This window comes from Amaranthus tricolor, chromosome 15, assembly GCF_026212465.1.
Source record: "Amaranthus tricolor cultivar Red isolate AtriRed21 chromosome 15, ASM2621246v1, whole genome shotgun sequence".
Taxonomy (NCBI): Eukaryota; Viridiplantae; Streptophyta; class Magnoliopsida; order Caryophyllales; family Amaranthaceae; genus Amaranthus; species Amaranthus tricolor.
In genome coordinates, this window is record NC_080061.1 from 13,176,268 (window position 1) to 13,189,137 (window position 12,870).

The following is a 12,870-nucleotide window of genomic DNA, read 5'->3' on the forward strand; positions in this document are numbered from 1 at the left end:
ATGCAATATAAAATATGAAACATAAATGAAAATAAAAACAAGAAATAAAAGTGAATATACACAAAACATACCAAAGTTGGGTTGCCTCCCAATAAGCGCTTGTTTAAGGTCGTTAGCTTGACCATTGTGCATTATTTATTCAGAACACTGAGGGCGCAAGTGACATTACCACTGGCCCCGTTAAAGGCTCATCTGCACGATAGTGTTGGACACGTTGACCATTCATCTTGAATGTTTTCCCTTTCGCATTCGACAGTTTAAGGGAACCATAGGGGAATACCCTTGTGATCTTGAATGGACCCGTCCAAATTGACTTCAGTTTTTCCGAAAACAACCTCAAACATGAGTTGAATAGTAACACCAATTGTCCAACCTCAAAGTTTCTTCTAATAAGACCTTTGTCATGCCATCGCTTGGTCTTTTTCTTGTATAGCCTCAAACTCTCGTACGCATCCAAGCGTATTTCATCAAGTTCGTTGATATCTAAAAATCTTTTCTCACTCGCATGCAGTAGATCATAATTAAGGGCTTTGATTGCCCAAAATGCTCTATGTTCAAGCTTTATTGGTAAATGGCACGGCTTCCCATAGACTAACTTGCAGGGTGTAGTTCCAATAGGGGTTTTGAATGCTATTCTGTAGGCCCAAAGAGAGTCATCCAACTTGTTTGCCCAATCTTTTCTCGATCTTGCAACCGTCTTCTATAAAATGCTCTTGATCTCTCGATTGCTGATTTCAGTTTGGCCACTAGTTTGTGGATGATAGCCTAGACCAATCTTATGATAAACCCCATATTTCTTCAATACACCTTCAAATCTCTTTTCCAAAAAATGTTGGCCTTCATCACTAATCAATACCCTTGGTGTGCCGAAACGCAAAAAATGTGTTTCTTGAAGAACTTGGTAACCACGCGTGCATCATTGGTGGGAGATGTAATAGACTCTACCCATTTCGACACATAGTCCACTGCCAGCAAGCTATACCTATTCCCATAGGAGGATGGGAATGGTCCCATGAAATCCACCCCCATACATCAAAAAATTTAATTTCTAGGATGTTGTTAAGCGACATTTCGTTTCTTCTTGAAATATTCCCTATTCTTTGACATCTATCGCAAGATTTGACATAAGCATGTGTATTCGTGAACAGAGAAGGCCAATAAACAACACAATGTAGAATTTTTGCTGCAGTCTTGGAGGTACTAGCATGACCTCCGCATGGCATATCGTGACAATGTGAGATAATGGAAGGTACTTCTTCTTGTGGAACAAACCTTCAAATTACACCATCAACACACAGTCTATACAGGAACGGGTCCTCCCAAAAGTGTCTCTTGACATCATGGAAAAACTTCTTTTTCTCCTTAGATGAGTATCCATCGAGAATGATTCTACTTGCTAGATAATTAGCTAGATCAGTATACCATGGAACACTTGTCATACTTATAGCTAAGAGACACTCATCTGGAAATGAAATGTTAATTGGAGCTTCCAAACTTGTTCCATCATCATGAATCAGCCGGAACAAGTGGTCGGCAACAACATTCTCCGCACCCTTCTTATCCTTCACTTATAAATCAAACTCTTGCAGTAAGAGAATCCACCAAATCAGGCGAGGCTTAGCATCTTTCATTGTTATCAAGTATCTCAAAGCTGCATGATCGATGTGGACAATCACCTTTGAACCTAACAGGTAAGGCCTAAATTTCTCTATGGCAAACACAACTGCCAAAAGCTCCTTCTCTGTTTTTGCATAATTCATCTAAGATGGATCTAATGTCTTACTTGCATAATAGATGGCATGTAACTTGCCATCCTTCCTCTGACCCAAAACAGCCCCTACTGTATAATTACTTTCATCGCACATAATCTAAGAGCCTGTTTCAATTTGTTAAAAGCTTCAAGGCAATCGTCAGTAAACACGAACGAGACATCTTTGGCAAGAAGCTCAGTTAGAGGCCTAGAAATCTTGGAGAAATCCTTGATAAATCTCCGGTAAAAACCAGTGTGACCAAGGAAACTCCTTATCCCCTTAACATCAGAGGGAGGAGGCAAACGCTCTATGACCTCTACTTTCGCTTTATCTACCTCAATGCCCCTTTTAGAGATAACATGACCTAGCACTACACCCTGTTGTACCATGAAATGACATTTTTTTCCAGTTTAAGGTGAGGTTGGTCACCTTGCACCTACGGAGCACCTTTTCGAGGTTGCTTAAGCATGCGTTGAAAGATGTTCCATACATAGAAAATTCATCCATAAATGCTGCCATAAAATCCTCAATAGTCATCATGCATCGTTGGAACGTGGCGGGAGCATTGCAAAGACTGAAGGGCTTCCTTCGATATGCAAAGGTCCCATAAGGACAAGTAAAAGTGGTCTTCTCCTGGTCATCTAGATGGATAGGGATATGGAAAAATCTAGAGTATCCATCCAAATGGCAAAAATATGAATGGTTTTCCAAACGTTGCAACATTTGATCTATAAAAGGCAAATGATCTTTATGGATTTCTTTATTCAATTTCCTGTAATCTATACATATTCTCTAACCCGTAACTATTCTAGTAGATACTGACTCACCCTTATCATTCTTGATAACGATCATGCTACCCTTTTTGGGCACCACCTGTACGGAGCTAACGCACATACTATCAGAGATAGTGTAGATTATGCCTGCGCTAAGTAATTTCTGAACCTCTTTTCTCACAACATCTTTCATATTCAATCTCCTTCGAGTAACTATAGATGTGCATGATCATCATCAAGAAATATTCTATGCATGCAAAAAGATAGACTTATACTAGTGATATCATCTATTGAATACCTTATAACACTCTTAAAATTTTTAATCAAAGCAATCAATTGGTCAAGTTGGGTTTTATTTAGTTCAACATTAATAATTACTAGATAAGTTTCATTTTCTCCTAAATAAGCATATTTTAATGAAGAGGGAAGAGATTTAAGATCTACCTGAGGAGGCGTGGACATCTCCTCTTTAACCGTCATAGAAGCCTGAAAAATTGTTTCCTTTACTGGTTCCATATAGAAATCTGGTTCATCTAACAACTTCCTTAAACTTGCGGCCTTTGAGCATCTTCCATCCTCAACTGCTTTTAAGATTGACCTCAAAGGTTCATCATAATGTGGGTGCATAATCTCAACCCTTGCTACTTCTGCTCTGCATAGTGATTCATCCACGGGCCCTTTCATCATTGAGGGAAGATGAAACTCAACGTTCTCCCCTAAGATATTCAATGTGAGCTTGCCATTGAACACAACACATCAAAAACAGCCCGTGCAGTCTTCAGAAAATCTCTCCCAAGAGTGATAGGTATGACATGATCTTCAACAATATCCATGATCACAAAATCCCAAGGGACATAGAACTTCCCTATTTGAATTGGAAAATCTTCAACAACTCCGACTGGAAACCTTACTGATCTATCGGCTAGCTGCAAAGACAAACTTGTTGGCTTGATCTCAGTATTGATCCTCTTGCATAAAGATAGCGGCATGATACTCACACTAGCTCCCAAATCAGCAAGTGCTTTATTGACTAAAACTTTACCAAATTTGACTAGAATGGTGAAACTCCTGTGGTCTGCTTCTTTCTTCGGCACTCTGCACTCTAGGATAGCTCTACATTCCCCCCTCAGTGTTTCTACGCCAGTTTCTAGCAGCTTCCTTTTCTTTGATAACACCTCATTTAGAAACTTGGCGTAAGAAGGCACATCTTTGATAACATCAATGAAGGGAATGTTTATCTCAAGCTTACTCAAAACTTCTAAAAACTTCCCATATTTTTCTTCAAGCTTACGACGCGCTAATCTCTTTGGGAAAGGAACAGGAGGCACATATACATCAGTGGTAGGCTCTTTCCTCTTCTCTGCGGTAGGTGCTGGTTGTTCCTCCTTTTTTCCCTCATTAGGTGCTTCTTCCTCCCCTATCACCTCTTCTTCTTCATTGTCAAAAACAACCATGGGTGGAGGATCATAGGTGGTGCCGCTTCTTAGTGTAACTACATTTACATGCCCGGAAGGGTTTTTTTCGGTGTTGCTTGGAAGTTGTTCACTGGGTTTGGAAATGTTGCTCAATTGCTGCACCATCTGTGCTATCTGATTATCAATGATTTTCTTGTGTGCTTGAATCTGTTGGATGGCATTAGAAGTATCATCATTAATCTTGGATTGAGTGGCAAGAAGTTCTCCATCATGAACTCCAAAATTGATTTCTGTGGTGGGTTTGGTGGTGGAGGTCTCTGAAACCCTGGGGGTTGTTGGTTATATGTCGGTGGAGGTTGGTGATACGATGGTAGGTTTAATAATGTATTGGAATTTTTATATGAAAAGTTGGGATGATGCTTCCAACCTTCATTGTAGGTATTGGAGTATAGGTTTAATGGTGGCTTCCCTTGGTTGTACATTGCATTAACCTGTTAGCTTGATGATTGTTGCTGCACACTTTAACGAGGAATGACCTTGGATTCCACACACTTCACAAGCCTTCAATGTTTTCCCTGCACTCAACTGGTTCATCCTCCTTGCCAATGCGTGGATAAAATTTTGAATGGCCAGTAATGCATCCACTTCATATTTGCCACTTTTCTTGGTATTCCTTTTATCTCTCCAATGAAAATTTGAGGAAATTTCCTCGATTCTCTACTTGGCTACCTCAAGGGGTTTAGCCATCAATGTTCCTTCAGCTGCAGCATCTACTGAAATCTGTATCTCGTTCCTAAGACCATTAAAAATTCTGAATTAAGAGCCAGTCTGGGATTCCATGGTGCGGACATTTCCTTTGTAGCCCTTTATATCTTTCCCAAGCCTTACATAGTGCTTCACCATCTTCTTGACGGAATGAAGTGATGTCATTGCGTAGTTTAGCAGTTTTGGCTGGTGAAAAGAATCGAACAAGGAAAGCTTTGGATAATGCCTCTTAAGTACGATAGTTGTTTCGCCCTTCAGATCTTAACCAATCTCTTGCCTCACCAAGGAGTGAGTAGGGGAAACAAATCAGCTTCAGTTGTTCATCGGAAATCCCTTGATATTTTATAGTGCTACACTTATTCACGAACTCATCTAGGTGGTCGTTTGGATTCTCCATCTCAGTGCCGAGTTTGAATTGAAAGAAAGCTGGTTTGATCTCAGAGTTTGCGGTAGTGATGGTTGGCTGAACAATACTCGACCCTAGACTTCCATCGGGCATGGCATACTTGTAACACCCCTGAATTTCCGACCCCTTTTATGAAACCGAAAATCGTGAAGGACGGGAGGAAATTTGAGTGTCACATAAAAGAAAAGAAAAGGTATTTAGATAAACGTTACATATTAACTTCAAAAAGGTGAGTGGAAATTTCGGCAACATCTCTACTAAAACATGAACATATGATAGAGCAATTAGCACAATAAAAACATTAATCTAATCTAAGGCATCAATGCCTTTAAAATCTCACACCACGGTGGGATGATTCATCGCCGGTTTCTCAAATCAACATGCCAAGCATGGATCATGGTTCCAATATCGACGCTTGCATTTTAAAATGACTTAACTCCTTAAAACCATACAGAGTTATAAACTACGCTGCAGAAATACAAATATACAAGGGAGGACACAAGGCCTCATAACAAAACATATACAACCAAAGTTTACAAAAGATAACAAGAGCTACAAAATCGAAAGATAACGGTATGACACAGGTTATGCTTCGCCCTCATCACTCTCCCCTAATGCAATGCAATGCAAAATAAGCTCTAATACCTGCTATGCTTGTCTATGATCCTCCTGCTGCTCGACATTAGACTAAAGGCTAATGTGTCATAGCAGGACAATCATAGAAAGTCATCAACAATCAAACACAAAACACAAACACGTACACGTCAGTAACTAACATCAAATATAATAAGGCCAACTACTAGATAACATTATGTCATACAACATAAGATGATTTCATAAGACACAAGCACAGATAAGAACCGTTTAACGTCCACTTATACTTCTTGATCTCATTACGTCCTTTCTAACCCAAACCATGTGTTCTTGGGTAGAATGCAGGTCTTCACACTCCTCTTTTCAAAACATAAACTCTTGCAAAACGCGAATAGTATCAACTCAACCAAGGCATTAACAGAATACCTAACACATGACTTTATAGAGCTTGTCTATCTTAAGGTAAATGTGATCATAGTCTGTAATACCCTTGAGGTAACTTAACTTAGGCACACTTCTAACTAGCAGAAACTATTCTATTAATGAGTAAGTTTTCTATCAATGAGTAAACGTTCTATCAATGTGTAAGTTTTTCTATCAAGGAATGAACCTTCTATCATTAAATAACTTTCGGTCAATGAATAAACTTTCTATCACTGAATAGCTTTCTATCAGTGGATCTTTTCTCTACTTCCTGGCATAGTGACACGGCCAAGGGCGTTATCGACCATCCGGCGCCCATGGCAAAGTATGAGCTCATATCCCCTCCTGGTGACCCTCTCGGGTTCTACCTTCAGGAAAAACTAACACACTAGGGTACTCATCCAGTGAAGAGGCCACCATATTGGGGTTCGCAAGGCCCGCATGGAAACACCTCGGTCAAGGGTTGTATCGGGCATCCAGCCCCCAATGACAAAAGTATGCTCATTCCCTCCATACGATGATCCCGTCGGATCTCACCTAGGGGACAACTAAATCAATCGGATATAATCCAGTTGAGTAACGCCAGCTAATCATAATCTAATACTTTATCAAATGGGAATAACTCTCGTTTTCAACTGTTGATAAGTGCCCTGGGATAGCAGAACGCCGAAACCCACTAAGCAACTCAAACAAAATATGAAATTCACCTATAAAGGAGTCATTCTAACTCCAAGTAAGGCATAATCCAATTCATAAATAAATAAAGGGGGTGGTCCCCCCTCCTACTAACACTGTCATTCTCTATAACTATTCTAAGCGCAAGGATTTCATAGTCGATAGCTTTTCATATAAAGTGTATTCACTAGTACCTCATAGTTTCGATGCAATGTATATTATCATAATAAACAATAACATCTTCAAGCAAATTGCATATAAGGGTTAGTTACTGCGTATACGTACCTGTAAGCATTACTGCACGACCAAACAGCCACAAAAATCACCCAACTAAAGTTCTACCTTCCTATTAAGAACTGGGAACCTATACAAGTTGGTGTAGAAGTAATAAGCCTATTTGTCTCCACTTAAGAGCATCTAACTGCTAGAACAAATTATCTTTCACTCATTCAAAGTAACTTCCACTTATTCTAAAGCATACTAAACCAATTCATATTACTCCGTTTATAATTCATATGTTATGACATTTACTCAACAATCACATAAGCTTTCGCATCCACTAAACCAACAATCAAGTAAGCTTTCACAACAATAAAGTGCATTTTTATGACGATTTCTTTAAATCAATGAGACTCAAAGTATAAGGCCTCATCACTATGAAATGCCCTAGGCTACTAGCACTTGTATAACAAAATCAATACTAGCAACTTATAATGATATTGATGTTAGTGACAGCCTTGTGATATAGTTTACTACAATGTACAAGATTACTCATGATAACTAAATGGCATGAAATGAAGCACTTCCCCAAATAATTTGAAACAAAAATGGCAACAATGGTTTCTTCCTTCTTCAACAATGATGGTATTCAACTTTAATAACCACGACTATACCACAATCGACTAACAATAATACTCAATTAAAACAACAATATCCACCATCATCTTTATAATACAAGTGACAATTAACACCACTTTTTGCGACTAATACTCTAAATTATAACAATTATTATCACCTATTCACAATCAAATCATTTTCAAAGCTTCTACTAATCTATTAAATTATAAAACATCCTCAAACACAAAGTGGTACAACTATTATCATTTTCATTCATACTCTAAATCCTATCCCATGATTATATTCAATTCATTAATCAAGTTCTTACCCATAAGAAGATTTAATAATGAATGATGAAAAATCACTACAAAACTCATAAACTCAATGAGATTCTAGTTAGAACAATGATAAAAAGAAATCAAGTAAGGGAGGAAGATGGCTTACCATGGGGGAACTAGTTTAGGGTAAGATTATTGGTGGTTGTTGTGGTGGTGGAGGACCAAGGTGGGGAGTTGGCGGCACAAGAGGGCAGCCGGCTGCAGTGAGAGCAACACGTAGCCCTGCTCGCTACTAGGAACAGCCCACGCAACCCACCGCTGCTCGTGGTTGTTCATGGGGAGGAAGACTTGCTGCCTTGCTGTGGTGGCTCCTAGTTGCTATCGTGGAGGAGGGAAGAGAAACCAGTGTTGCTGTGGTGCCATGCAGCAGGCTGGCCGGTTGCTGGTGGCGGCACAGCAGCTGACTGGCAACGCAAGGGGAAAAGAGGGAAAGAAGGAGGAGAAGGAGGAAAGGGAGTGACGACTAGTTTGAGCAACAAGGGTTTCATGCCCTTTTATCATGGTTATTATTATTATTATGTTTATTTATTTATTTATTTAATCTAGATTCATTTTCTTGCAAGGCTCAACTAAGAGACTCACCTTTGTGTACTCCCACATATTAATAAAATAATAATTTTGATTTGAACCTCTTTATTTTTGAGATCGTAATTGTATTTTTAATATAATTATATGTTAATATTTAAATTCGTATATGAAAGGGATTTATTAAAACTACTTCTAAATTGATTTAATATAATTAAAAAATCCCCAAAAGTTATTAAGATATTAATTAATGACGTCAGAAAATCTCGGGGTATTACAATACTCCCGAAGGGATTTTAGGTGTTCTTCCGCAATTTTTCGTTGTCTCCTTTTCCTTCTTCTTCTTCTCCCAATTTTAGGATTTATAGGTACAAGGTTTTCTTGTCCGTGAGACCTAGTTTGCATAAACTACACTCAAAAATCGGGGTCAAGTGCAAAGTGAAGAGAAAAATGAAAAGAACTCAAAATGATAAAGAACAATGAACTAACTAATCAAGAAAAACAATGAACGAAGTAACCACTCCCCGGCAACGGCGCCAAAAACTTGATCGGTAAGTACGGGTCGAATCCTCAGGGAGTGGGGTTAAGTCAATAGTTTCTCGATCGATTAGTATGTTCGAAAGCGTATAATATGATGTTTGGTGGTAGAAATAATTAAAGCAAGCAATTAAAAATATTTAATGAAAATGAAGCATAAAAATAAATAAGAATGCAATGAACTAAAGCAAGGATAAAATAATCAATAAGCTAAAGAGGCATAGGCTAGGCTTTCTCACCAAAGTACTGTTTACTAAACTTTAACCTAAGGTCATGGATATCTTGTTATGGGGAAGAATGTATTGTGGATACTAATGTTCTCTCTCCAGCAACAAAAGCATCCTAAAACATACTTAATTACCTATTCTCATGGAGCTAAGCACAATTTAAGACATGAAGTAAACATTTAACATTTCTAATCAAAGCATCCACCTATTCTCATGGAGATGACTTAATTTTTAAGCATAGATTATCATTGAAAATCGACTCTCGCCCTCATTTCAACGACAATACAATATGATGGCAAAATCCATCTTAAACAATAAACAACACAATCAACCCAAATGTAAGAAAGCAATTTAGACACTAAAAAACACAAACACGAACCAAATAATTATGAAGAATTAAAGATGGCATTAAGAACAATGAAAATAGCAGTAAGAGCAATAGCAGTAAAATCAAACACAAAAAAATCCAAAAAATCAAACACAAAAAAAATCAGAAAAAATCGAACAAAAAAAATCAGAAAAATCGGACAGCAAAAATAAAAGAATGAGAAAAAGAAATAATTCTTACCTTAGCTTTTGGCATTCAGGTCTCAGGACTTAGGTAGTGATAAATTTTGAAGGAAGATGGTAGTAAGAAGAGAGAAGAAGGGAAAGAAATTAGAGAATAGAGAAAAGAAATTAGAGAATAGTGATAAATTTTAGGGTTTATGATTATCATTTTATTCACTTTATCTTTATTTCAAATTTTCAATGGGTTAATAGTCTTAATACTTAATGTGTCATCCATCCAGTAACAATACGAGAATGGGAAGCCAAGTGGCCCAACTCCAAGTGGCCCAGTAATGTGTCATCTAGTATAATGGGTTAATATCAGATAATATGGGTCGACTTGACCTGACTGACCCATTTAATAACTGGATTAAACAGGTTTTTTCGGGTTTAAATATTCAACCTGAACCTAACCCATTTAATAAACAGATCATGTCGGTTTGACCCATTTAATTAATTGGGTCAAAAATCTAAACCCAAACCCGCTAATTTCGGATCGGTTTCAGATCAGGTTAGCAGGTGGAGTCAGCTTTTGCCAGCCCTATTCCCGATAAGTTGCCATATGCCGGAAAATCATTAACGGTGCATAAAAGCATTGCACGCAAGGTGAACTCCTCATTAGAATATGCATCAAACACGGAAACGCCTTCATCCCACATCTTTCTCAAATCCTCAACGAGAGGTGCAAGATATACATCTATGTCATTATGAGGTTGTTTAGGACCCGAGATAAGAAGCGAAAGCATAATGTACTTACGCTTCATACACAACCAAGGTGGCAAATTATAGATCACTAACAGTGTTGGTCAAGTACTATGGTGAGAACTAAGATTACCGAATAGGTTCATTCCATCCGTACACAATCCGAGCCTTAAATTACGAACTTCATCTTCAAAAGTCTTATGCAACCTATCAATACTCTTCCACTCCGAAGAATCAGATGGATGTGTGAGCAAGTGACCTTTCTTCACCCTATCTTCATGCCACCTCAAATTTAACGCATCTTTCTTTATAGTAAACAAGCGCTTGAATCTAGGTATTATTGGAAGATACCACAATACCTTAGTTGGGGGCCCTTTAGCATCCCGATCCCCTTTATGCTTGTAGCGCGATAACCCTATCTTCTAAGTTCTCGTTTTCATTCCGATACAATACACAATCATTCGGACACACATGAATCTTATGGTACTCTAAGCCAAAAGGACACATGAGCTTTTTGGCATAATATGTTGACTTTGGAAGTTCATTTCCCTCAGGAAGCATCTCACCTAACGCTTCTAATAACATTGTGAAACTAGCTTCACTCCAATTGAACTTTGACTTAATGTTGAAAATTGTCAACACTGCTGTTAGTTTGGTGAACTTTGTACATCCAGGGTACAAAGGCCTTTGAGAAGCCTCTGTTAAGAAGTCAAAAACACGAGGACGTTTTCCTAACTCATCCTCGAGTCTCTCCATCATCTCATCAACACGATCCACATCCTCATCGACATTCTCTTCATCTGTCTCATACCCATGAACACGATCTACTACATCCTCATTAACATCGGCCACATTATTGACATCCTCAACAACACTTTTCTCTTTGTAGACTCACTCCTCACCATGACAATGTTTAAAGAAAATTAACAATGCAAAAATGACACAGTGATTTAAAGAGGTCCACTAAATGATAGCTATGTCCTCTGTGGTGTGTAGTATTTTTGTTTATACTATTTCAATGGAGTATAACAACTCTTACAAATAAAGTGTTACAATTGAGTAACAGATTGAAAGGCTATGTGTTTAGGCTTAGGGGTTTATGTTTGATGTGTTTTGGTGAGCATATGAGCTCTCTATTTATAAGGATGATTACACACTTTAAAGCTAAGAACTATTGCATAATAAGCTGCTCCAAGGACTTCAAGAGTCGAAAAATAGCATCCAAGGCAATCTGACGGAACCGCTTGTTCGAGCCTTGATATTGCTCGTTCGAGCGGTTTTTCTACTGAAGCTACTAACTTTGTGATTGCACTGTGCTCCTTCGAGCCACATTGTGCTTGCTTGAGCATTCCCTTCATGAAAACTTCTATTTTCCACTGTATTGCATGCTCGAACAAGGCTTGGATCATACATTGAGTGCCTCGAACAAGGCATATAGAACAGAATCTTGCAACACCCCATTAATCTCATTCATCATGCTTAATTACCACCATTTGCATTACATGTTTAAGACTCTTCAACACCCTCATAACTTTAAGCATTGAATCACAAACTTAAACACCATATAAACATCTACTGTAAGTCATACTCTTAATCACCATATTAACGCGCGCACATAATATGACATCCATAGAATTTCAGTTCTATATGCACACGCTAATTCATAGACTTGAATGTGCACTCAAGTAACAATATTCCTTCAATATTTCACTTATATACATTTTTTTTATGTACCTATAAGCTTACAAATTGAGAAGAGGGGGGATAATGGTGTCAAGGACCAAGGATCAAAGGAACCAAAGACTTTTAATCATTAGGATTTAGGCTAATGTATGGTTCTCATTAGTTTTTTTCCTTATATGATATATTAATATTTTTTATATTTTCTTCAATAATTTTACAAAACATAAATATCATAAAATAACAAGGATTAATGTAAATATTTATTTGGAAAAATCTATGTACTTTCCAAAAACCTTAGTGTTAAGAAGAAAACACCCTAAAATGTGTGTTTCGTGATGGACTAATGTATGATATAATTGTGTCGACTAAAAAAAACGCATGAAGAATGTGTTTGATCACATAGTCGACAATGTTAATAATATTTTGACATTGGCAACCAAATGAGTCTAGAACTCTAAATCACATTTCTAGCCATCGCCAGATTTGTTCCTAATGTACATAGCTGGTTGAACAAAAAATGTTGCTACTAATCGACAAACGCTAGATTCTAGTTAGAGGTGTTTATTCGGTTGATCGGGTCGGTTTCGGACGGGTGTTATTCGGTTCGGTTGCATTTCGGATCGGTTATTTTTCGGCTGTGTGTTACAACGGGTCACACTCGGGTCGAGTC

At 38.0% G+C, this 12,870-nt stretch overlaps 1 pseudogene; it reads right to left on the reverse strand.

Moving 5' to 3' along the window:
* Positions 1-139: 139 nt before the first annotated feature.
* LOC130801043 (uncharacterized) lies at positions 140-2,717 on the reverse strand (annotated as a pseudogene).
* Positions 2,718-12,870: the final 10,153 nt, after the last annotated feature.